Source organism: Chiloscyllium punctatum, chromosome 36 (assembly GCF_047496795.1).
Source record: "Chiloscyllium punctatum isolate Juve2018m chromosome 36, sChiPun1.3, whole genome shotgun sequence".
Classification (NCBI taxonomy): Eukaryota; Metazoa; Chordata; class Chondrichthyes; order Orectolobiformes; family Hemiscylliidae; genus Chiloscyllium; species Chiloscyllium punctatum.
This window is the reverse complement of record NC_092774.1, coordinates 59234999-59261090: the sequence shown is the minus strand read 5'-3', so window position 1 is coordinate 59261090 and position 26092 is coordinate 59234999. Positions and strand designations below refer to the sequence as shown.

At 46.1% G+C, this 26092-nt stretch overlaps 2 long non-coding RNA genes across 2 annotated transcripts; one reads left to right on the top strand and one right to left on the bottom strand.

Moving 5' to 3' along the window:
• Nucleotides 1–1364: 1364 nt before the first annotated feature.
• Nucleotides 1365–6589, bottom strand: LOC140460543 (uncharacterized). Its single transcript, XR_011954179.1, has 3 exons — nt 6380–6589; nt 4113–4243; nt 1365–2859 (listed from the first exon to the last, which is right to left on the bottom strand). It is a non-coding gene; the product is annotated as an uncharacterized lncRNA (long non-coding RNA).
• A 10166-nt stretch (nt 6590–16755) lies between these two features.
• On the top strand, nt 16756–25809 carry LOC140460542 (uncharacterized). The gene is made up of 2 exons (XR_011954178.1): nt 16756–16862; nt 24263–25809. It is a non-coding gene; the product is annotated as an uncharacterized lncRNA (long non-coding RNA).
• The last annotated feature ends 283 nt before the right edge of the window (nt 25810–26092 follow it).

The window sequence follows — 26092 nt, the reverse complement described above, 5'->3', positions numbered from 1 at the left end:
AGATGACAACTATTGTTAAAAGCTATGTTGAGAATGTAAGTTTAAATAAGTTCTGGGATTTACAAGTGAAGGAACCAAAACTAACATGGTCATCCAAGATGCAAGCTCACCTGCACACTTTAGCACAGCTGATCCACCCTAAAGTGCAGATCTTTGGACTGTGGGAGGAAGCCAGAACACCCAGAGGTAACCAACACAGACACAAGGGGGAGAACATGCCAAACTTCACTCAGTCACCCAAGGGTGGAATCAAACCCAGGCTCCTGGCGTTATTAAGCAGCATTGCTAACCACTGAGCCACCATCCCACCCAGTGCTTTGAGGTACTGCTTTGTCTTTGCAGATTTTAACTTCTCATGCACCCTCAGCAGAGGCTGTGTCCTGCTGACATTGTTGGACCACACCCATTGCACTTCCCTTTCCCACTTCTCCAGCCTAGAGCACAGCGGTTCTTGAATCCTGGCATCAGATTCTGATGCCATCTGTGCTTCTGCTGCCAACTGCAGAGAATGGAGGCAATCCCCGTCACTATTCTGTCCCTTATCTCCCCCTCCCTAACGTTGTTCTTACTCCCACCACCCCACAGTTAGCTCCTCCCCCCTGCAGCCTTCTCTCAGATCCCCTTTACCTGCCTGACCCGGGCTCACACCCTCCTGACCCTGTCCACTGATCCCTTCAGAAGGCTCTGTCCGGAGGGAAAGACCATCTCCCGGAAGAAAAAGCATCTGATTAACTTTCCGCCTTGCCCTCCCAGCGTGTCAGCAACCTGGCTTCCAGCTCCACCTCTCTGAGCCGAAGGTCCTCCAAGTTGTGTTTGCCCTAGATCACATCATCCGGAGCCTTCCACCTTTTGCAAATCGAAAGACAAGTCTCACCCTGCCCCCTCCCGTGTCTATTGTGTAACTGCTTAATCATTTCTAGTGGCCGAGCAGAGACTGATAGCCAAGTTTGGAACCCATGAGGATGGCCTCCACCAGGACCTTGGGTTCATGTTACATTACAGGTGACCCCACTACACTGTACACATTCTGTCTCTCTGTCTCTCACACACAGCCATACATTCTCACATACTCACGCAGGCACTCTCTCAGATATACGTGCTCTCTCAGATGCACACACATGTACCCACCCACACTCTCACCCACACACACATCCTCTCACAGACTTATACTCCTGCACACTCTCACTTTACCAAGCATGCACACACGCAAATACACACTCTCTCACCCAGACATACGTGTATGCACACACTCACTCACTCTCATGCATGCACACATAGATAAGACTATGGGGTTAATTTACATTTGCAGAATTATGTTTGTAGATACATTTATTTTGCTCAAGAAGTGCACAATCTGCAGACAGTCAATCCATGTAATATTTTATAAATTCCTACTTTGGAAACAGAATCATTATGACTCAAGACAGACTCGAACTTCTCATCTTTCATGTCTTGTCTGAGCTGAGATGGCACTTCTTTGTAAAACCTGAAGTTATCTCGAGACTGTGACTTAAAAGAAGTTTTGGGATTTACATACTAATGAACTGAAACCTGCAACCCATTCTAAAGATGAAACACTTAAAAGCAGTCGAGGTTTGTTCAATATATCATTTTGCTTCAAATTCTGTATCTTATGATCCTGCTATACAGCTACCTGACGAAGGAGCAACACTCCGAAAGCTAGTGCTTCCAAATAAACCTGTGGACTATAACTGGATTTTTAACTTTGTTTCCAGTGAAAACAGCCCACCCCTCCCACTGCTGCCAGTAAACTTTACAATGCTGAGGAAACAATGAACCATCAGTCCTGAAAAATGTACGATTCTAATACTACGAGCTACACATTGACTGCTCCTTCTGAGAGAAGACATTGGAAACCTCGCGCCGGATATTGAAAGAAATTAGCAGCTTTAAAAGAAAAACCTGTTGGATCTCATAGCCTTCAATGTCTGAGTCCGACGGTAAGTTCAGGTAACTTTTGTTGGGACCCAACTTTGTTGCAGCTTCAGATCGTCCCAGCAAAAAGGTGCACAAAAAGTAGCTTTTTTATTTAAACACACACACACACTACCCTGCATCCCACTTTCTTCACTATTGGTCAGCTGAGTTGTCCCTTTGTAATTCAATCCTTGGTGCAGCCTTAGCCTGGAGGAAGTATTGCTTCACGCAGCAATTGCAACCCATCGTCTGTATGCAAGTAAGATTCTCCCCGCGCATTTGCAGAGGGGCTGTCAAGAGTCAACCACACTGCTGTGGGTCTGGAGTCACATATAGGCCAGACCAGGGAAAGGATGCAGCTGGGACGACTGAGTGAATCCTTTCCCACAACGGCAGTTTCCTCCCCTAAAGCATGAGTGAATCAGATTGGGGAGTTTGTTCCCCGAAAATGGTTTCATAATGAGATTCTGGACTCCAGATTTCTGACTGAACTCCAAATCCGCCATCTGCTTTGGTGAGATTCAAACCCGGGAGTCCCCAGAACTGGGTTATTAATGCAGTCGATAACGGTACTCGGCCGAAGCTCCTTCAATCCCCCTGCGATGGTCGGTGAACTCACTGATGTCTCTGCAGGTGGGAGGAGTGGGTGAAGCCCTTCCCACACAGAGAGCAAGTGAACGGTCTCTTTGATCCTCCAAGCTGAGTAACTGGTGTGAAGTACTGTACTTTTCACAGTCACCGCACTGAATCTCCCTCATTCGGGTGTATCCGTATTCTTCCTGCCACACCAGTGTCCAAGCAGACAAAGGAAACATTTCTTCTCGACTGGAATGGCTGCTGATATTCAAGTCCCAATGAATCAAGTGGCTCTGTCAGAAGCTGATGTATCTTTTGGTTTCAGATTTCTTTCTCCATGTCTTCCTGCAAAAGAAATCACGAAATAAGTCACGGTCAGTACAGTCAAATGAACATAACATCGGTGACAATTCCTTAGATTGCCAGATACCTGCTGATCATATATTATCCATGACACAGAAACCTGAAAACCCTCATTCAGCAAGGTAGCATTAGGTATATAAAGAGGAAAACTTCATCTAGGTGACAATGACCTGGAACAACCTTCCTACAAAGGTGCTGGAAATGGAGCTGAATCAAGGATATGAAATTGAAATGTCAAGGCTGCTTCAGGAAAGAAAGCCAGTAAAGTTGCCGAAAGACTTCCTGCTGACCTGTTCAATAAAAATGAATACAAGAAATACAGGATGTAATTCCATTACTATATTAGAAGGTGAAAAATCATAGCCATGCAGCGTGTACAACAGCGAATATCAGATATACACCATATGAAGCAATCATAAAATCCCTGCAGTGCAGAAAGAGGCCATTTGGCCCATCGAGCCTACTCCACCATTCTTTAAGGTCATGGCTGATCTATCCATCATTCAGCTCCTCTTACCTGCATTGTCCTGACTACCCTAAATTCACCTCCCATCCAAAATCCCATCGAACTGTGTCTTGAATATGCCTGCTTCTATTGCTTCCTTGGGCAAAGAATTCCATAGATTCACCACTCTGCAGGAAATGTCGTCCCTCCTCCTATGCCTTAAACCGACCCCTAATCTTGTTATCTAGTCGAACCCACCTGCAGAAATGACGAGATAGGGTGGGTCTGGGTGGCATGCTGTTCGATGGGTCAATGTGGACTTGATGGGTTGAATGTCCTCCTTCCACACTGTAGGGCTTCTATGATTTACTGCAGTTGTGTTTGCCCAGAACCACAGCTCCCACAACCTCCCAACTTCTGCAAATTTAAAGACAAGTCCCACTCTGCCCTCTCACATGCGTGTTATCTAACTGCTTCATTGCTTCCAGTGAATAGAGCCCACACCTCCCACTGCTGCCAGTGACCTTTACAATGCTGATGCAACAATGCAATACCTGCAGTACTGAAAACCATAAGACTTCTGATGATACCAGTTACTGATTCACTGCTCCTTCTGATGCACAGCATTGGAAATACATTGTTGGGGGCTGAAAGAAATGAGCAGTTTAAAACAAAAACCCACCTAACCCTTCACTAGGCTTCCCGCTCAGGACACTTTACTTGAAACATTTCAACCCCACATTGCAACAAATTCCCAGATTCCATCAAAATCCTGGATGTACTCACTTACCCAGTTGCTGTCTCTCAAATGAAAGATTTCATTGTAGCTTCTGCTCCCAGGAAGGACAAAATATCTTTGAAAGCTGCTCTGAAATTCCAGTCTTCACAACAATACTTCTGCTTTCCTTCAGTCCAAATTGTCTGTGATGACCAGATATCCCAAATTAACATAGTCCCATTTGTCAGCACTTAGCCTATATCCCTCTCAATTCACCCTGTTACCAGATGCCATTTAAAATGCTGTAATTATACCAGCCTCCACCATTTCCTCTGGCAGCTCATTCCATGCTTGCATCACTCTCTGTGTGAGAAAGTTGTCCATAAGGTTCCTTTTAAATCTTTCCCCTCTCACCTCAAATCTTTGCCCTCTAGTTTTGGACTTCCCTACTATGTGGAAAAGATCTTGGCTATTCACCCTATCCATGCTCCTTTTGAACTTCTATAAAGTCACCCCTCAGCCTCCAATGCTCCAGGGAAAACAGCCCCGGCCTATTCAGCCTCTCCCTATAGCTCAAACCCTCCAACTGTGGCAATAGCCTTATAAATCTTTGCCAAACCCTTTCAAAGGTTCACAACACATTTCCTGTAGCAGGGTAACCAGAACTGAACACAGTATTCCAAAAGTAGCCTCATCAATGTCCAGTACAGGGGCAACATGACCTCTCAACATCTGTACTGAAATGCCTTGACCTATAAGGGCAAGCACATCAAACACCTCCTTCGCAATCCTGTCTCCCTGCGACTCCACTTTCAAGAAACTATGAACCAGCACTCCAAGGTATCTTTGGTCAACAACACTCCCCATTCACTTTGCAGATCCTGCCCTGATCTGCCTTTCCAAAATCAACATTTCAAAATGGGGTTGAGAAACGTATCAGTTGTGATTGAATGGTGGAGTAGATCTGATGGGCTGAATGGCCTAATTTCTGCACCTATGTCATATGGTCTCTTGCTGTCCTGGACAGAGTGTGAGAATTGGGAGCAGGAATAGGTCATTTGGTCTTTCCAGTCGGCACTAGCATTGAACAGTTCATAACTGGATATAAATATATCGGCATCTAGGTGGCCAGGGTGGGATTTTTTTCACTGTAGCATCGGAGGTTGAGAGATGACCTCAGAGGGGATTATAAAATCTTCAGGGGTATCGATGAGGTGAACAGCAGGTATTCTTTCCCCGGGATGGGTGTTTCAAGGTTAGGGAGCAAACTTTGAAGATGAGAGGAGAAATATTTTAAAAAGACATGAGGGGCACCTTTTTATTTTAAGACAGAGAATGGTTCTCATGTGGTATCAATGTCCAGAGGAGGTGGTGGATGCAGGTACAGTTACAGTGTTTAAAAGACATTTGGATAAGTACATAGAGTCCTAGAGATGTACAGCATGGAAACAGACCCTTCGGTCCAACCCGTCCATGCTGACCAGATATCCCAACCCAATCTAGTCCCAACTGCCAGCACCCGGGCCATATCCCTCCAAACCCTTCCTATTCATATACCAATCCAAATGCCTATTAAATGTTGCAATTTTAATAGGAAAGGTTCAGAGAGTCTGGGCCAAACACTGGCAGGTGGGACTAGTTTAGTTTCAGAACACAGTCAGCATGGACTAGTTGGACTTAATGGTCTGTTTCTATGCTGTATGTCTGTAACTGTTCTATACTGGTCTTAAAACCATTTTCTTACCTTCCCCCAATACCCATCCACTTCTTTGTTCTTCAAAGTCAAATGAACTCAGCCTTGAATACATTCAATGACTGACCTAACTGCAGGAAGACATCCCCACTTCTGAACTCAACTTCTCTTGCTAATATATCACTTGCCTTGCTGATTGCTTGCTGCTCCTGTCTGACAACTGGCAGTGACTGGTGTAGAAGGACGCTAAGGCCCCTTTGTCCATCCACACATCATTCCTGATGAAGGACTCATGCCCAAAACATTGACTCTCCTCCTCCTCAGTTGCTGCCTAACCTGCTGTGCTTTTCCAGCGCCACACCTTTCAACTCTGATCTCCATTATCTCACTTTCACCACATCTCAACATATCACCATTTAAACAATGCGCCTCCTCTCTGCGTTTATTTTAAACACCAAAGGCTATAGATTGTGTCACTGCATTTGCCATGTGTTTGCAAAGTGAGACACAGACCTGGATCAACTTTTCCAGAGTCTGTCTACTCCCTCGATTCACTCTTTCCTTTCAGTTGCTGCAAGTCAATAATTGAACCCCAGAATGAAACAAAACATGGAAAAAGTGGTGAGAAACAGACTGTTGTACTCACAAAAGTTAGACAGAGGAAGGAAGTTACAGTCTGGGGTGAAGTTCACAGAGAAAGGAGCAGCAGCAGCTTCAGAGATCACGGTCCAACCTCCACATTTCGACAATAGCCGGCTCTGATTGGCAGGAGGACCAGTCTCCTTCCGGTCCTCCAAGTTTCTTCATTGGTCCATGGAAAGGAGCTGACGCGCAGTTTCGGTGGGCACCAAGGAATATGCGCAGTGCTTTGCTGACACTGGCGGTCATGCACATTGATTGCTGACACCGCGGAGCATGCTCAGTGTGCAGGAATTTGTTACAAATTTTAAAGTTAAACATCACAAAACACCTGGTTATAGTCCAACAGACTTATTTGGAAGCACTAGCTTTCAGAGCGCTGCTCCTTCATCAGGTGGTTGTGGAGCAGGATCGTAAGACACAGAATTTAAAGCAAAAGATCAGTGTCATGCAACTGAAACGATGTATTGAACAAACCAAGATTGCTGTTAAGTCTTTCATCTTTTAGACTGAGTTGCAGGTTTCAGTTCATTAATGTGCAAATCCTAGATCGTAAGACACAGAATTTATGATCTTATCCTCCACAACCACCTGATGAAGGAGCATCGCTACGAAAGCTAATGCTTCCAAACAAGCCTATTGGACTGTATCCTGGTGTTGTGTGATGTTTCACTTCGTACACCCCAGTCCAACACGGGCACCTCCAGATCGTGACAAATTTTAAGTGTCCAAATGCGAATAAGAGAGAAAAATACCAAAGCAATTTTTTGTCGAAATGTTTTCTCCCCTGTGCCTCGACATGTTATTCCTTTTGCATTTTGTCTGGCTGCTCAACGTTTCTGTCTTTTCCCCAGGGTAGAGGTATTCCAAAACTACAGGGTATCGATTTAGGGTGAGGGGAAACGATTTTAAAAGATTTAAAAGACTAGGAATATAAGATTCACCCCTTACAGGGCGAAAGTGAGGACTGCAGATGCTGGAGATTAGGGTCGAGAGTGTGGTGCTGGAAAAGCACAGCAGGTCAGGCAGCAACTGAGGAGCAGGAGAATCGACGTTTCGGGCAAAACCCTTCATCAGGAAATAGCCATGGGGAACTGCAGGGTTCTAGATTAATCGAGTGAGTCTAAGTGTGAATGGCCTGCAGGGATGATATGCCTTAGCCATGCTTATATTGAGAAATAGTTGCCCCAAAACTGCTGTGGAAAGAGTGGGTTCCAGTTCGTGGGACACTGACACCAGTCCTGGGGAAGGTGGGATTTGTGCTGTCTCTCGCTTCCCATTCTGCCCCTTGTCCATTTTCTCCCCATCCACTGCCCCCGCCCTTTCTCCCCTCTTCACACTGCACCCCGATTTTCTCCCCAACCCTCTGAACCCCAGTCATTCTCTACTCCCCAACCTCTGTCCCCTCTCCAGTTCTCTCCCTTCTCCACCACCACCAGTGCCCCCGTCCGTCCTTTCTCGTGCCTCAGCCCTCTTTGATCTAGTGGCCGAGCAGAGGCTGATAGCCAAGTTCAGAACACATGAGGATGACCTCAGCCGAGACCCTGGGTTCACGTCACACGACAGGAGACCCAGCGACACAATACACTCTCACACACACAAGCACACTCTCTTACATACTCACACGCTCATGCAGACCCTCTCTGATCGACATGCTCTCTCTCAGACACACAGTAATACATCCCCACACTGAAATCTTCGCATACACCATATCACATGCTTATACTCCACCACACACAAACACACACACACACAGACACACACACACTGTACCCAGCATGCACACGCACACACACGCTCTCTCTCATGCATGCACTCACAGAAAGAAGTCTTTGGGGTGAATCTGCGTTTGCCGGATTATATATTTGGAAATAGAACCAGTCTCACTCAAGATAAGGATACAGATAGACCCTACCCTCACAGCTTTCATGCATTGTCTGACCTGAGGTGTCACCTCCTTTTATAGAACCTTACGTTACCTGGAGAATGTGACTTTTAAAAAGTTCTGGGATTTACAGATTAATGAACCGAAATCTGCAACCCGTTTTAAAAGATGAAAGACTCAACAGTAATCTAGGTTTCTTCAATATATCATTTATGTTACATGACACTATAATCTTTTATTATATATTCTGTGTCTTATGATCATCCTCCACAGCAACCATAGGTCCAAGGAGATCTGCCCCAACTTTCCAAACTACCTTCAGAACTGACACTCCTCAGGCGCGGCACCATTCATGTCAACCTGTTCATACCCTGAGACCAACGAGCCACGTGCCATGGGCGCAGCCAGCTCCAGAAGCAGCTGAGACTTGCTCAGTACGAAATACATTGTACATTGCTCCCAGAATTTCAAGCAGCAACGAGTTTCAAGAACATCTGCTTCTCAATCTGACTCCCAGCTCCCAGGACACTGCTGTTTGTCCCGTCCCCAGGGACCGGGCTCTCTCCACTAGCGGATAATTGAACCATTTTGTTTCTACTTGCAAGCTGTGCTGGTGGAAGGCAGAGCCCATTCGCTCTTCTGCTCTCTCTCCCTATCACTTGGGGGAGGAGACGTCATTGACACGAATCCATCAAATGGCAACTTTAAACTTGTTCCAAAGGTCTGTTCTCGGAGAAATGACAAGGTGATGTGCTATCGGGACAGGCAGAAATGGACACCGGAGACTCTTCCCTCAGGTAAATTGATATGAGTGCCTTTTGTGCAGCCTGTTTGGTGTTCAGAATTTGCCTTGACACAGCAATCCTGCAGAAAGTATTTTGTTCCAAGGGCGTCTGTTTCTTTACCGCAGGAAATGGACAAAAACAGCAAGTCATGTGTTTCTACTTCACCAGTTCATTCCCATCTGAGGGAAGAGGTTTCACACTTGAGATCAGAACACAGCGACAGAAGGGGACAAGACAACTCAGAGCTCTACAAGGGTGCCAGCGCAACTGTGTAAGTCTGACCCTAACCACTCTCTGCACGAAAACGTTCTTCATAATGTAATTTTTACTTCCTTTCCTCAAGACTCTGCCTAATTGTTAGCGATCCTTTCAGGCGTGGTACCATTTTCACTATATTATTTTCTCTGTCCAGACCCCTCATGTCTTGGAAAACGTCAGCTGGGCCAGATTTCAAACTTCTGTTCTCCAAGGAGAACTGTCCCAACTTTCCGATCTGCCTTCATTATTGACATTCCTCATACACGGCACAATTCACGACAACCTGTTCAGCGCTGTCTCCAATCACTTCAATTCCCCGCTTCCTGAAATTTCACTCTCAGATTTGAGCACTAACGCAGCTGGAGAATTCATTCAGACTCGGATTGTGTGGGCGAACAATCTGCAAAACTTGTTCTAACTTTGAACAAGTGTTGCCCTTCGCTGTGTTCGCTGCAATGGTAGCTCAGCCCCATCCCCTACTTCTTGTAGTTCAATCTCGTTTAACGAAGATGCTTTTGTGGAAAAGTGATCTAGCACTTTTGCACTTCTGCTGTCTCCCTCTCTCTGAATCCCTTGGGTGAGAGGTGTCAGTTTCACTAAAAAGGCCCTGACCTTGCGGTTGCCTGCCACTTTAACACATCACCCTGTTCCCTGGCCAACATCCCTGTCTCAGGCTTGCAGCAGTGTTCTAGCTCCAGATGAAAGAACAACATCTCATTTTCCACTTGGAGCCCTTCCAGCCCTCCGGTCTTCAATATCGAGTTCTATAACTATAGGGCCTGAACTCCCCCATGTCCTTGACCCCTACCACACAAAAGACTCCTGTTTATCACCTCGTCTGCTATGACACACGACGTATTGTTAGCCACTAACAGTCTCCATTAACAGTTATTCGCCCTCTCACGAGGATCGTTATTCACTCCTACGTCCTTCATATTGTTCTTTCTCTGAGCTGGCGGCAAACACAGCAATGAACATTGGAGACTCTGAGCCAGCTGAAACTTGCTCAGTGTGAAGTACATTCCACATTGCTGCAAGAATTGCAAGCAGCAAAGCCTTTCCAGAACATCTGCTTGTCATTCTGTCCCCGGGGGGCTGATGTTTGTCTCATCCCCAGGAACTGGACTATCTCCACTGGCGGATAATTAAACCATTTTATTTCTACTTGCACGTTGTTCTGGGGGAAGGGTGGTGGGGGAATGTAGGGTTGGGGGAGGGTAAGAGTCCATTCGCTCTTCTGCTCTCTCTCCCCCTCTCTCTCTCTCTCTCTCTGAAACTCTTGGGGTGAGAGGTGTCAGTTACATTAATGCGGGGAACATGAACAACTTTGATTGTGAACTTTCTCCAAAGGTCTGTTATTGGAGAGACAGAAAGATGCTGTGCTGGCAGGACAGAGAGAAATGAACACCGAGGACTCTTCGCCCAGGTAAATTCACATTGTTGTGCAGCCTGCATGGTGTTCAGAAATCGTCTTCACGCAGCAATCTTACGGAAAGTCTATTGCAAAGTGGGCATCGCTTTCTTTGCTGCGACCGCGCAGCAGTTAACATCTGAGCCCCAAGTGTCCCAGATGAAGAGAATCCGTGTGAAACCTTCACTCACTGAGAGTCATCCCCACCGCCCTGAGCTGAGGGACTGCAGGCAGTCCAACACGGAAGGGACGGTTAAAAATGAACCATTTTTGCTCCCTCAGCCTGTCTGTCCCAGAGACAGGCAGTGGGACGGCATAAACACGTAGCATCATTCTCGCGCAGACAGAAGCCATTCAGTCCATGGATTCCACGGCGACTGTCTGTCACTTGTCTCTCTCTCTCTGAGGTTATTCACAATCGGTGGTATCCGTCCTAATAGTGGGGGACGATGTCTGAGTCGTGATGCGGTTTCTGACATGCTTGTCATTCACGTCTGAACCAGGGTGGCGAATTACTGCAGGGAATGGCCGAAACCGCAAGGCATGGGTTTCAACTTTACCAGCTGATTAGCATCGTAGAGAACTGGTTTTGCGATTCAGTTCAGAGGAAACCGACCAAGAACAAAATATCACTGAGACCTCTAAAACCACATCCCTTGAATGGAGAGGAACATGCCATTTGGACACACGGAAAGCAGATGCGAAGGAAGCTGGCTGAAAAAAAGCAGATCAAGGTGACAGTGAACGATAGCAGAAGATGGTTTCGATCCATCGACCTCTGGGTTATGGGCCCAGCACGCTCTCGCTGCGCCACTCTGCTGCCGCTTGGGGAGCTGGTTGCACAGAACACTTCAGGTTTTTGTCTGGCACGCGGCAGGCACCTTCGAGCCTGATGTCAAAGACCTCCACTGGTGTCGTGTGATATGCTGTTTCGCAGACGTATGGAGGCTGTGTCAATATAAACTTTTTTCTAAATTCCCACATTCTGTCGGTCGAACTGTGATTTCACACTGAATCACAACATGTGTCACAGCGCAGACGGAGGCTATGCGGCCCACCTTCGCTCTGCTGGTTCTACACTTCAGTAAACGTGTGACTCTAGTCGTTTCATTCTCTCGCCTTCTCAGCGTAAATCTGCACATCTCAACGTGACCACCGAATTCCCTTTTGGGTCCATTGAATCTTCCTCTTTGTCAATGTCAGACAGGGACTTACTGACCCTCACCACTCCCTGTACGAAAACGTTCTTCCTAATGTCACTTTTACTTCTTTTCCTCGTGACTTAAAATTCTGCCGAATCGTTATGGATCCTTTCAGGCGTGGGAGCATTTTCACAACATTATTTCCTGTTTCTAGGTCCCTCATGACTTGGAAAAGTTCGGTTCTCCGAGGAGAGCTGTCCCAATTTTCCAATCTACCTTGATTGCTGACATTCCTCAAACACCGCACCACTCACGTCAACCTGTTGAGCACTATGGTAAAAACAATGACTGCAGATGCTGGAAACCAGATTCTGGATTAGTGGTGCTGGAAGAGCACAGCAGTTCAGGCAGCATCCAAGTAGCTTGTTGAACACGATCTCCAACCATTTCATTTCTCTGTTTTCTGCCTCATTCGTACTCCAGGCAGCCCACGCTGGTTTCACGAAGGTGCTTTTTGAGAAAGTTAATCAGGCAGTTTTGCACAAGTCAAGTTAAAAAACACGGGCTCTTCCAGGATTTGAACTCGGGACCTCTCACAAATCAATGCAGGAACAGACCCTAAGCGAGAATCATATGCCTAGACCAACCATTTCACTTCCCTGCCCCCGCCCTACCTCTTGAACCAGCTGAGTATTGCTCAGAGTAAAGTCCAGTTGACATTGAACAGGCTGGGGCTGTTTTCTCTGGAGCGTCGGAGGTTGAAGGGTGACTTTATGGAGGTTTACAAAATTATGAGGGGCATGGATAGGATAAATAGGCAAAGTATTTTCCCTGGGGTCGGGGAGTCAAGAACTAGAGGGTTTTCGGGTTTAGGGTGAGAGGGGAAAGATATAAAAGAGACCTAAGGGGCAACTTTTTCACGCAGGGGGTGGTGCGTGTATGGAGTGAGCTGCCAGACAACATGGTGGAGACTGGTACAATTGCAACATTTAAGAGGCGTTTGGATGGATATATGAATAGGAAGGGTTTGGAGGTATATGGGCCGGGTGCTGGCAGGTGGGACTAGATTGGGGTGGGATATCTGGTCAGCATGGACGGGTTGGACCGAAGGGTCTGTTTCCATGCTGTACATCTCTATGACTGTATGAACAGCTGCTTCTCATTCTGTCTCTCTGCTGCCGTTTGCCCGTCCCCAGGAACCGGGCCCTCTCTACTGGCAGAAAATTAAACCGTTTTCTTTCTCAACTTTTCTCTGACACCGGAGTGACCAGTGACAAGTATTGCCCTCCTCAACATAGGGTACAGAGAACAGGAGAAGACCCCGCAGACCTCCACGAGTGTGTCATCTCAACTCTGCACACTGGGCCTGTGTATCAATGTGAAATATTTACGTCGAAGTTTTTTGGGAAGCAGATCAGAAGGGGAGGTGCACAACAGTGCGCCGTTATACGGGAAAGCTGCTAAACTCGACATTGAGTGAATAGGGAAGATGGTTTCCCTTCTGGGTTATGCTCCCATCGCGCACCGGCAGACATATCGCCGACGAACAAATATTAACTCTGTCTAAATTGCCACATTCTGTTTTTACGAACCGTGATTTCACTCAGAAGCACAATTTACCTGCTCCCTCCTGAATATCCTTCCAGGCTCGAACATACCTTCCAGGTGAAGCAGCACTTTACCTGCACATTTGCCGCAACCTAGTCTACTGCATTCGCTGCTCACAGTGTCGTTTCCCCAACGGAGCACGAAGTATAAACTGGATGACTGCTTCGCAGAACATCTCGGCTCTGCCCGCGAAAAAAGGCCCTGAGCTTCTGCTTTCCTGCCACTTTAACACGCCACCATGTTCCCTGGCCAACATCTCTGTCTCAGGCTTGCAGCAGTGTTCCAGCAAAGCTCAGCTCCAGATGGAAGAACAACGCCTCATATTCCACTTCAACACCCGACAGCCCTCCGGTCTTCAAGATCGAGTTCCATGACTTTAGGGCCTGAAATCCCCCATGTCCTTGACCCCTACCACACACATACGAGCTCTTGTTATCACATAGTCTGCTACGACACACTACATATTGTTAGCCACTAACGGTCTCCATTAACAGTTATTCACCCTCCCACACGGTTCCTTATTCACTCCTTTGTCCCTCCTATTGTTCTCTCTCTGAGCTGGCGGGAAAGAGAGCAATGTACACTGGAGACTCGGAGCCAGCTGAAACTTGCTCAGTGTGAAATACATTCCACTTTGCTCCAAGAATTGCAAGCAGCAAAGAGTTTCCAGAACATCTGCTTGTCATTCTGTCCCCGGGATGCGGTTTCTGACATGCGGATTGTCTTGTCATTCACGTCGGAACGGACTTGGCGAACTACTGCAGGGAAGGCACGAAACCACAAGGTATGCGTTTTAACTTTATCAGTTCATTGGCATCTCAGAGAAGTGGTTTTGCGATTCAGTTCATAGGAAAATGACGAAGAACAGGAGAAGACCACTCAGACCTCCAAAAGCACATTGCTTGACCGGTGTGAGTTTCACGACTGTATCGGTACTCGGCACTGAAACAGTCAGGATGTCGTTTGAAAGGCAAGATGCTGAACAGAGTACCATCACAAAGGAAAGTCGCTCAAGGAGGCACTGAACGATAGCAGAGGATGGTTTCGATCCATCGACCTCTGGGTTATGGGCTCAGCACGCTCCCGCTGCGACACTCTGCTCCGGTGCACATCGTTCATGCGCACACCCCTCACGTCAACCAAATTAAACCCTTTTCTTTCTAAAGTTTTCTCTGACACCGGAGTAATCAGTGACAAGCAATGCCCTCCTCAACATAGGATACAGAGAACAGGAGACCCCCCAGAGCTTTTCACCTCAACTGTACACATTGGGCCAGTATATCATTGTGAAATATTTATGTCGAAGCTTTTGTGGGGAGCGGATGTGAAGGCAAGGTGCAGAACAGAGCGCCGTTATACGGGAAAGCTGCTGCAGACGACGTTGGATGAATAGGAGAGAATGGTTTCTCTTTTGGGTTATGATCCCAATAAGCACGCGTTGTGCCATTCTCCTGCATTGTTCGGCAGTTTTTCCAGAGAAGTATTCAGCTGTTCATCTGGCGTGTGGCATAGATGTGAGTGTGAGGGGTGTATCCATGTTAGTCTGAGAGACAGCCTGTCTATCAGAGAGGGTCCGCACGACTGTGTGAGTACTTGAGTGTGTGTGAGAGAGAGAGAGAGAGTTTGTGTGTGTATTGTGTAGCTGGGTCTCCTGTCGTGAGACATGAATCCAAGGTCTCAGCTGAGGTCATTATCAGCCTCTGCTCCGCTACTAGAAATGATTAAGCAGTTAAGCAGTTTCACAACGCACACTGTAGAGGACAAGGTGAAGGGTTTATGTCTGAATCGTAGATTCTCCTGCTCCTTGGATGCTGCCTGACCTGCTGTGCTTTTTCAACACCAAACTCTCAACTCTGATCTCCAGCAACTGCAGTTCTCACTTTCTCCTCATTGGCGAGGTGGGACTTGTCTTTTATTCACTCATTCACTCTTACAGCCTGTCCTTGGTTGTGGCCTAACTGTGCATATATCAATGCAAGTTTCAGAAAGATTTCTACAGCTTTTTTTAAAAAAAGAACATTCTTCCAGACTTTAACAACGTTTCTGAATATATGATTTTAGCTTTTCTCAATTTTAAAATTAGTCATTCCTCGCACACCCTGTTTGCCAGGTAGAATCGTCACCACCCATTCTCTCTCTCTCTCTCCTTAAAAGGGCTTGATACAGCGATCAAAGAGGGCTGAGGCACCAGAAAGGACGGGGAGAGGCGCTGGTGGAGGTGGAGAAGGGAGTGAAATGGAGAGGGGGACAGAGGTTGGGGGATAGAGAAGTACTGGGGTTCAGAGGGTTATGGAGAGAGAATGGGAGTGCAATGTGAGGAGAGGGAATGGGCAGGGGGCAGTGGGCGGGGAGAAAATGGACGGGGGTGGGGTGCAGAGTGTGAAGAGAGAGACAGCACAATCCTACCTTCCCCAGAACTGGTATCAGTGTCTCACGAACGAACCCACTCCTCCCACAGCAGACTTGGGGCAATCATTTCTCAATATACGCGTGGCTAAGGCAGTGGAATCATATCATCCCTCCAGGCCATTCACACCGACCTTCCCAACAGCATCCCATCCAGACCCACTCGATTATGCTACAGCTCTGCAATTTCACATAGCTATTTCCTGATGGAGGGTTTTGCCGGAAACGTCGATTCTCCTGCTCCTCGCACGCTGCCTGACCTGCTGTGCTTTTCCAGCATACACTCTCGACCCTAATCTCCAGCATCTGCAGTCGTCACTTTCGCCCTGTAGGGGGTGAATGTTCTATGCCGAGTCTTTTGAATCTCTTCAAATCTTTCCTCCTCAACCGAAACCTATACACTCTAGTTTTGGAATACCTCTACCCTGAGGTAAAGGCAGGAACGTTGAGCAGCCAGACAAAATGCAAAAGTAATGAAACGTGAAGGCACATGGGGAAAAAAAACATTTCGGCAAAAAAAATGGCGTTGGCATTTTTCTCTCGTATTCGCATTTGGACACTTAAAATTTGTCATGATCTGGAGCAGCCCGTGTTGGACTGGGGTGTACAAAGTTAAAAATCACACAACACCAGGTTACAGTCCAATCGGCTTGTGATTTTTAACTCTAAAATTTGTCAGTAACGCCAGCATCGTGACAGAGCATACTGAGCATGCTCCGCGGTGTCAGTAAACACTGCGCATGTCTGCCGGTGTCAGCAAAGTACTGCGCATACTCCTGGGTGTCGCAGAAAAGGCGCACGAGCTCCTTTCTATGGCCCAATGGAACACCTTGGAGGATCCGAAGGGGTCTGGTCCTCCTGCCAATCAGAGTCGGCCGTTGTCGAAATGCGGAAGTTGGACCGTGAGCTCTGAAGCCACTGATATTGATCTTTTGTCACTGAATGAAGATTAAACCTCACCCCAGACTATAAATTCCTTTCTCTGTCTAAAATTTGTGAGTATAATAATGTTTTTGTCACCACGTTTTCCACTTTCTTTTCATTCTGGGGTTCAATTATTGATTTGTAGCAACTGAAAGGAAAGAGTGAATCGAGGGAGGGGACACACTCTGGAAAAGTTGATCCAGGCCTGTGTCTCACTTTGCAAACGCGGTGCCACAATGTGAAGGTATAGCCTTTGATGTATGTAAAAAAAAAAGCAGAAAGGAGGTGCATTGTTTATGGAGTGATAAATTGAGATGTGGCGAAAGTGAGATGCTGGAGATCAGAGTTGAAAAGTGTGGCGCTGGCAAACCACAGCAGGTAAGGCAGCAACTGAGGAGGAGAGTCGACGTTTCGGGCACGAACTCTTCTTCAGGAAAGATGTGTGCATGGACAAAGGGGTCTCAGCGTCCTTCGAAACCAGTTACTGCCAGTTGTCAGACAGGTGCAGCAAGCAATGAGCAAAGCAAGAGATATATTAGCAAGAGGAATTGAGTTCAGAAGTGTGGATGTCTTTCTGCAGTTAGGCCGGTCATTAAATGTATTCAAGGCTGAGTTCATTTGACTTTGATGAACAAAGAAATGGATGGTTTTGGGGGAAGGCAAGAAAATGGTTTTAAGACCAGTATAGAACAGATACAGAGTCATACAGCACAGAAACAGACCCTTCAATCCAACTAGTTCATGCTGACTATATTCACAAACTAAACTAGTCCCACCTGCCAATGTTTGGCCCATATCCTTCTGAAACTTTTCTATTCGTGCACTTATTCAAATTTTTTAAAAATGTTGTTAGTGTACCTGCATTCATTACTTCCTCTGGACATTCATTTGACACACACTCCTCTCTCCTAAACGAAAAATGTGCTCCTTGTGTCTTTTTAAAATTTTTCTCCTCTCACCTTAAAAACATTGCTCCCTATTCTTGAAAAAACAGCTGATATTGACCTCATCTATGCCCCTCGTTATTTTATAAACCTCAATAAGGTCACCTCTCAACCTCCTTTGTTCCAGTGAAAAGGTTCCAGCCTATTCACCTAGATGTAAGTAGATCATATTCAATTATGATCTGTTCAATGCTTGTGCAGGCTCGCAAGACCAAATTGTCAACTCCTGCTCCCAATTCTCTCACTGTGGCCAGGACAGCAAGAGACCATAAGACATAGGAGCAGAAATTAGTCCATTCAGTCCATCAGGTCTGTTTATACCATTCAATTGTGGTTGATAGGTTTCTCAACCCCATTCTCCCGCCTCTACCTGGAACTCTCCATCCCCATGATACTCAGGAACCTATCTACCTCAGTCTGAAATATCCTCGGTGACCTGGCCTCTACAACCTTCTGCAGAAACGAATTCCATAGATTCCCAACTCTTTCACTGAAGAAGTATCTCCTTATCTGCATTCTAAAATGCCCTCCCTTTACTCAAAAGCTGTGCCCTCAGGTCCTAGTCTCTCCTACAAATGGAAACATCCTCTGAAAGTCTACTCTGTCCAGGCCAGTCAGTATTCTGTATGTTTCCATTAGATCCTCCTGAGTGTGGGCCTGTTAATCAGCATGAAACAGACCCTTCAGGATGAGGTACAGCAGGGATTAGGTTCAGCAATGAGAGAATGGAGGGAGAGTATATGGGACAGAGACTTTCAGCTTCTAGGGAATAAGAGAGGAAAGAGAGTTTAGCATAAATTAGAATTGATCGGATGGGTCAAGGAGTGGCAGATGGGGTTTAATTCAGAGAAATGTGAGGTGTTGCATTTTGGTCCAGCAATCCAGGCAGGACTGACACAGTTAAGGGGAGTGTCGCGGAACAAAGAGACCTTGGAGTGGAGGTTCATAGTTTCTTGAAGGTGGAGTCTTACATAGACAGTATAGTGAACAAAGTGTTTGGTATGCTTTCCTTTATTGGTCAGAGCATTCAGTATAGGAACTGGGAGATCATTTTGCGGCTGTACAGGACATTGGTTAGGCCACTTTTGGAATACTGCATTCAACTCTGGTCTCTCTGATGTAGGAAAGATGTTATGAAACTTTGAGAGGGGTCAGAAAATATTCAGAAGGCTGTTGCCAGATTTGGAGGGTTTGAGCTGCAGGAAGAGGCTGAATAGGCCAGGGAGATATTTTCTTTGGAGCATCAGAGGCTGAGTGGTAACCTTGAAAGAAGTTTATAAGGGGCATGGTTACGCTGAATACCCAAGGTCTTTTCTCCATGGTAGGGGAGTCCAGAACTAAAGGGGCAGAAGTTTAAGGTGAATAGGGAAAGGGACCTGAGGGGCAACATATTTTCAGATAGAGGGTGGAACATGTATGGAACGAACTGCCAGAGGAAGTGGGGAGGCAGATACAATGACAACATTGAAAAGCCACTGGATGGGTACTTGAATAGGAAGGGTTTAGAGGGATGAGTCAAATGCTGGCAAACGGGTCTAGATTAGTTTGTGATATATAGTTGGCACGGATGAGTTGGGCCAAAGGGTCTGTTTCTGTGCTGTATGACTTTAATCATCTTCAGTGAAAGCAGAAGTGTTGCTGTGAAGACTGGACTTTCAGAGCAGCTTTCAAAAATGATTTGCTCTTACTCAGAGCATAAGAAGTTACAATGAAATCTTTCATTTGTGAGACAGCAACTGAGTGAATGAGTACATCTGGGATTTGGTGGAAAGTGGGAATTCATTGCACTGTGGGGATGAAATCCTACCCTATCCAGTCATTTCTGCTGGTAGATGAGACTAGGCCCCAAGATTAGGGGAAGTAGATTTAGGACAGAGATGAGGAGGAACTGCTTTTCCTGCAGAGTAGTGAAACTATGGCAGTCTCTGCCCAAGGAAACAGAGAAGGCAGCTTCCTTAAGTATATTCAAGACACAATTAGATGGGTTTCTGCATAATTGGGGAATTAAGGATAGTTGGGACACTGCAGGCAGGAGGAGCTGAGATGATGGATAGATCCACCATAATCTTAATGAATGGCAGAGCAGGCAGGACGGGCCAAATGGCTGACTCCTGCTTCTATTACTATAAACCTAGAACCCTGTATTTCCCATGGCTAACCCAACTAACCTGCACATCCCTGGACACTATGGGCAATTTAGCCTGGCCAATCCAAATCAAGGCTGGTGAGCAATGTCGTGATGTGGAAATGAACATCAGAGAATGATAGAAAGGGACAAGGAGAGTAAATATACCAGCAATCAAAACTGGATTCAGAAGATCACAAAAACTGAAACTAAAAACTGAATGTGAGCTGCATTGTAACAGAAGTGAAATGAATTGACTGAACACATTGAAGAGAATAATTATGATCGGAGACTCCTTTAGAGGGACATGGCTTCAGGATGGCAAGAACTGGATCCTGAATATCGAGGGGGTAGTCAAATGGGACGCTCACTAAAGGTAGCGGGTTGGTGCTGCTCATCAAAGCACTGATCACAGGGTAGTCTGGTGTCAGCTTGGATTTCAGGTCTGGATTTCTCTGTCCTCTGTTGATCTTCCTGTTCCCACAGAGTAAGATGTTGGTCTGTTCTCAGCTCTGCTGGATTTCTGCTGAAGCTTTAACACCCCCTTTTACACGTTCGGGAAAAATAAAACATTTATTCAATCGAGACCCAATCCATAATCTCCCAGACTGTCAACCAGTCCAAGTAAATCTGAAGAAGGGGTCTCCCAGGATTCTGATAGTGCTCTACCTGAGGAATTCTCTCTCCCTTACATCTAACTATTAATATCCAGCTATGATTTACAACCATACTTGCACCAACAGAAATAAAGCATCTGTTATCAAATAGACATATAGATATCCAGCATGGAAACAGGGTTTCTCTATTACACACATAGAACCACACTCTCCATGGGGATGAATTTGAATTTGCAGCATTACATTTGCAGATACATTCTAGTTTGCTCAAAAATTCTAAATTGGAGGAAGGACAAATTTGACGGTATCAGGCAAGAACTTTCAAACGCTGATTGTGCACCAATGTTTTCAGGTAAAGGGATGGCTGGAAAATGGGAAGCCTTCAGAACTGTGATAACTAGAGTCCAGAGAAAGTATATTCTTGTTTGGGTGAAAGGAAAGGCTGGTAGGTATAGGGAATGCTGGATGACTGGAGACATTGAGGGTTTGGTTCAGAAAATGGAAGAAGCATATGTCAGGTATAGACAGGATAGATCGAGTGAAACCTTACAGTATAAAGGCAGTAGGAGTATACTTAAGAAAGAAATCAGGAGGGGAAAACAGGGGACATGAGATAGCTTTGGCAACTAGAGTTAAGGAAAATCCAAAGGGTTTTACAAATACATTAAGGACAAAAGAATAAGTCGGGAGAGAATAGGGCCCCTCAAAGATCAGTAAGGTAGCCTTTATGTGGAACCGCTGGCGATGGCGGAGATACTAAACGGGTATTTTGCATCAGAGTTTACTGTGGAAAAGGACATGGAAGATATAGAATGTAAGGAAATAGATGGTGACATCTTGAAAAATGTCCATATTACAGAGGAGCAAGTTCTGGATGCCTTGAAATGAATAAAAGTGGATAAATCCCCAGGACCTGATCAAGTGTACCCTAGAACTCTGGGAATCTAGAGAAGTGATTGCTGGGCCTCTTGCTGAGATATTTGTATCATTGATAGTCACAGGTGAGGTGCCGGAAGACTGGAGGTTGAATAATGTTGTGCCACTGTTAAAGAAAGGTGGGAAAGACAAGCTACAGAACTATAGACCAGTGAGCCAGACGTCGGTGTTGTTGGAGGAAATCCAACTGAGGGACAAGATGTACATGTATTGGAAAGGATAGGACTGATTAGGGATAGTCAACATGGCTGTACGTGTGGGAAATCATGTTTCACAAACTTGAATGAATTTTTTTGAAGAACTAACGAAGGGAACTGATGAGGGCAGAGAATAGATGTGATCTATATGGACTTCAGTAAGGCGTTCGACAAGGTTCCCCATGGGAGACTGGTGAGCAAGGTTAGATCACGTGGAATACAGGGAGAACTTGCCATTTGGATACAGAACTGGCTCAAAGGTAGAAGGTGGTGGTGGAGGGTTGTTTTTTCAGACAGGAGGCCTGTGACCAGTGGAGTGCCACAAGGATCTGTACTTTTCATCATTTTATATAAATGATTTGGATGTGAGCATAAGAGGTATAGCTATAAGTTTGTTGATGACACTAAAATTGGAGGTGTAGTGGACAGCGAAGGAGGTTACCTCAGATTACAACAAGATCTTGATCAGATGGGCCAATGGACTGAGAAGTGGCAGATGGAGTTTAATTCAGATAAATGTGAGGTGCTGCATTTTGGGAAAGCAAACCTTAGCAGCAGTTATACACTTAATGGTAAGGTCCTAGAAAGTATTGCTGAACAAAGAGGTCTTGGAGTGCAATTTCAAAGCTCCTTGAAAGTGGAGTCGCAGGTAGTGAAGAATAGGATAGTGATTGGATAGTGAAGAAGGCATTTGGTCTGCTTTCCTTTAATAGTCAGAGTATTGAGTACAGGAATTGGGAGGTCATGTTGCGGCTGCACAGGACATTGGTTAGGCCACTGTTGGAATATTACATGCAATTCTGGTCTCCTTCCTATCGGAAAGATGTTGTGAAACTTGAAAGGGTTGAGAAAAGATTTACAAGGATGTTGCTAGGATTGGAAGATTTGAGCTATAGGGAGAGGTTAAATAGGCTAGGGCTGTTTTCCATGGAGCATCAGAGGCTTAGGGGTGATCTTACAGATATTTATAAAATCATGAGGAGCTTGGATAGGATAAATGGACAAAGTCTTTCCCCTGGGGTGGGGGAGTCCAGAACTAGAGGGCATGGGTTTAGTGTGAAAGGGACCTAATCGGCAACTTCTTCACTCAGGGGGTGGTATGTGCATGGGATGAGCCGCCAGAGGAAATGGTGGAGGCTAGTCTGGATGGGCATATGAATAGGAAGAGTTTGGAGGGATATGGGCAAGTTGCTGGCAAGTGGGACTTGATTGGGTTGGGATATCTGGTCGTCATGGATGAGTTGGACCGAAGGGTCTGTTTCCATGCTGTCCATCTATGACTGTGCATTTAGAGTTATACAATGTGCTGGCAGTCAATGCAGGCAGCCAATACATGTAATATTTTGTAAATTACACTTTGCAAATCGAAGCGGGCTGACTCAAGATTGGGATACAGACAGACTCTGACCTCACTCCTTTCATACATTATCTGAGCTGAGATGTCACCTTTTCTTATAAAACCTTAAGTTATCTCGAGAAGGAGCCTGACAGGAAGTTCTGGGACTTGCATATTATTGATACCTGCAACCCATTCTAAAAGATGAAAGACTTAACAATGCAGGTTTGTTCAGTATATAATTTCAGTGGCAGGACACTGTCATGTTTTTTCATAAATTCTGTGTCTTATGATCTTGTACTCCACAACCAACTGAATAAGACGCAGCACTCCAAAAGCCGGTGCTTCGAAATAAACTTGTTGGACTGTAACCTTTTATTGTGTTATATGTAACTTTGTCCATGTTGGGGTGGATTCGCCATGTTAAATGACCCATAGTGGTCTGTTTTGGACGGGTTCAGGTGGATTGGCAGTGCTCTGTTACCCATATCGTCGAGGGATGTGCAGGTTAGGGTGGATTGGCTATGCTAACTTACCCACAATGCCCAGGGATGAGCAGGTTAGCATGGATTGGCCGTGCTAACTTAACCTACACACCCCTGCGCACTATGGATAAGATGGATTCACTGTGCTAAATTCACTCTTTCATTTAGAGACTGGTGCGTGTAAGGAATGAGCTGCCAGAGGAAATGGTGGATGTTTGTACAATTATGACATTTGAAAGGCATCTGGATGGAAATATAAAATGGAAGGGTTTAGAGGGATATCGGCCAAATGATGGCAAATTGGTCTAGATTAATTTAGAATATCTGGTTGGCATCGACGAGTTGGACTGTTTCCATGCTGTATATCTCTGACTCTGGCTTGCCACATCTGTATGTTCAGTTTCTCCCTCGTGTCGGTGTTAATGCCTTTGATATCTCATCTTGCTCTCTCCTTTCCAGGGATGTTAACCACTTCATGTCTGGTTGTTCCTCAAGAACTTGCATTGCAGTTTCAACCTGAACTGACACTATTTTGTGAGGTTCCCAAAATCAGACCTGCTCACTCTCAGCAGTGGAGTTATCCAAAATTCAGAGATGTCAGTGTTGAAGTTTTTGTTGTTCTTCGCCTGTAAGATCCTGAATCAACACCTTCAGGAGAATTAGTTAGAGCGGTGTGAGAACAGAGGGGGAGAGAGAGAGAGTGGGATGGTGCTTTCAATTTTCAGCGTGGAATAACAAAAGAAAAGAATGTTCTGCAGAAAGTAGAATTGCTTGTTCTGAATTTCTACCTTGCACTGACAGTCACGACTTTTGTCATTTCTTTTTAAAAAGCATTTGATGATCTGAAGATGGAAGTTTCAAAATCAACAGATGAAGGGCTGATGCTTAAAAAAAATTAACTTTCCTGCTCCTCAGATGCTGCCGGACCTGTTGTACTTTTCCAGCGCCGCACTGTTCAACTCTGACTCTCCAGCTTCTGCAGTCCTCACTTCGACGTCAATGACCAACGGTCACTCAATTCCTCAGGACTGTAACAATTTTTGACTGTGATTCTGTGAGAAGGAGCAAAGCCTTTTGGTTCCTGTTGGAGCACGTCTTCAGCATCAATGGGACTGGATGAGAGACCCTACTGTCGCAGTGCACTAATTGTGGAAACTGAAGCAGTTATACGGCCTGGAAAGAGGAATTCACGGCAGGGAGGGGCTGTACATGCGTTTGTGTGCAGCTGAAGCTTCGGCCATGGAGAAACCCAATGGATCCCTCCCCGTGCAGAAACCGTGGAAGTGTGGCGACTGCGGAAAAGGCTTCCGTGTCCCTTCTATCCTGGAGACTCATCAGCGCAGTCATACTGGGGAGAGGCCATTCACCTGCCCCGAGTGCGGAAAGGGCTTCAGTTATGCCTCCGACCTGGTGAGGCACCAGCGGGTCCACAGCAGGGAGAGGCCCTTCAGCTGCCCCGAATGCGGGAAGGCCTTCAGCAATTCCTCTGACCTGGTGAGGCACCAGCGGGTCCACACAGGGGAGAGGCCCTTCAGCTGCCCCGAGTGTGGGAAGGGCTTTACCCAGGCCTCCACCCTGCTGGCCCACAGGCAGGGGCACACGGGAGAGAGGCCATTCTTCTGCACTGAGTGTGGGAAGGCCTTCAGCAATTCCTCCATCCTGCTGGCCCACCGGCAGGTGCACACTGGGGAGAGGCAGTTCACCTGCTGTCAATGTGAGAAGGGCTTTACCCGCGCTTCCCATCTGCGGAGGCACCAGCGAGTTCATGTGCCATCGCAGGGGGATTAAAGGAGGGATAGCCAATTGCCTTATTGACTGGACTATCAACCCAGTTCCGGGGACTCCCAGGTTTGAATCCCGCCGTGGCAGATGGTGGAATTGGCTTTCGGTCAGAAATCTGGAGTTCAGAACCTAATGAAGAAATGATTGTTTGGGGGACATCACCCATCTGATTCACTCACATCCCTTTTTAGGGAAGGAAACTGCTGTTGTGGAGAAGGATTCACTCAGTCATCCCAGCTGCATCCTTTACACGGTCTGGCCTACACATAACTCCAGACCCACAACAGCATGGTTGACTCTTCATTGCCCACCACTGCCACCGGTCATTGAGTGGGGAAAGAATTACTTGTTTACAGGGTATGGGTTGAAATTGCTGAGTGAGGCAATACTTCCAACAGTTAAGGCTGTACCAAGGATCCAATTACAAACTGACAACTCGGTGGTGACCATAGTAAAGAAGGTGAGGTGGTGTGGGGTGGGGGTGCACTCTTTGACCTTAAGCTATTTAAAAAGCAGCTACTTTTTCTACACCTTTCTGCTGGGGGGATCTGAAGCTGTAACAACGTTGGGTCACAATAAAGGTTACCTGAACTTATCACTGGGCTCAGACTCTCATTGAAGGCTTTGAGCTCCAAGAGGTTTTTGTTTTAAAGCTGCTCATTTCATTTCAGCTTCCTGCACTAAGTTTCCAATGTCATGTATCAGATGGAGCAGTCAATGAGTAGGTACTATCGTTAGAAGTTGTAAATTTTTCAGAAGTGCAGGTACTGCACCGTTTCATCAGCATTGTATAGTTTACTGGCAGCAGCGGGAGATGTGGGCTGCGTCCACTGGAAACGGTGTGGAGGTGCCGGTGTTGGACTGGGGTAGATAAAGTTA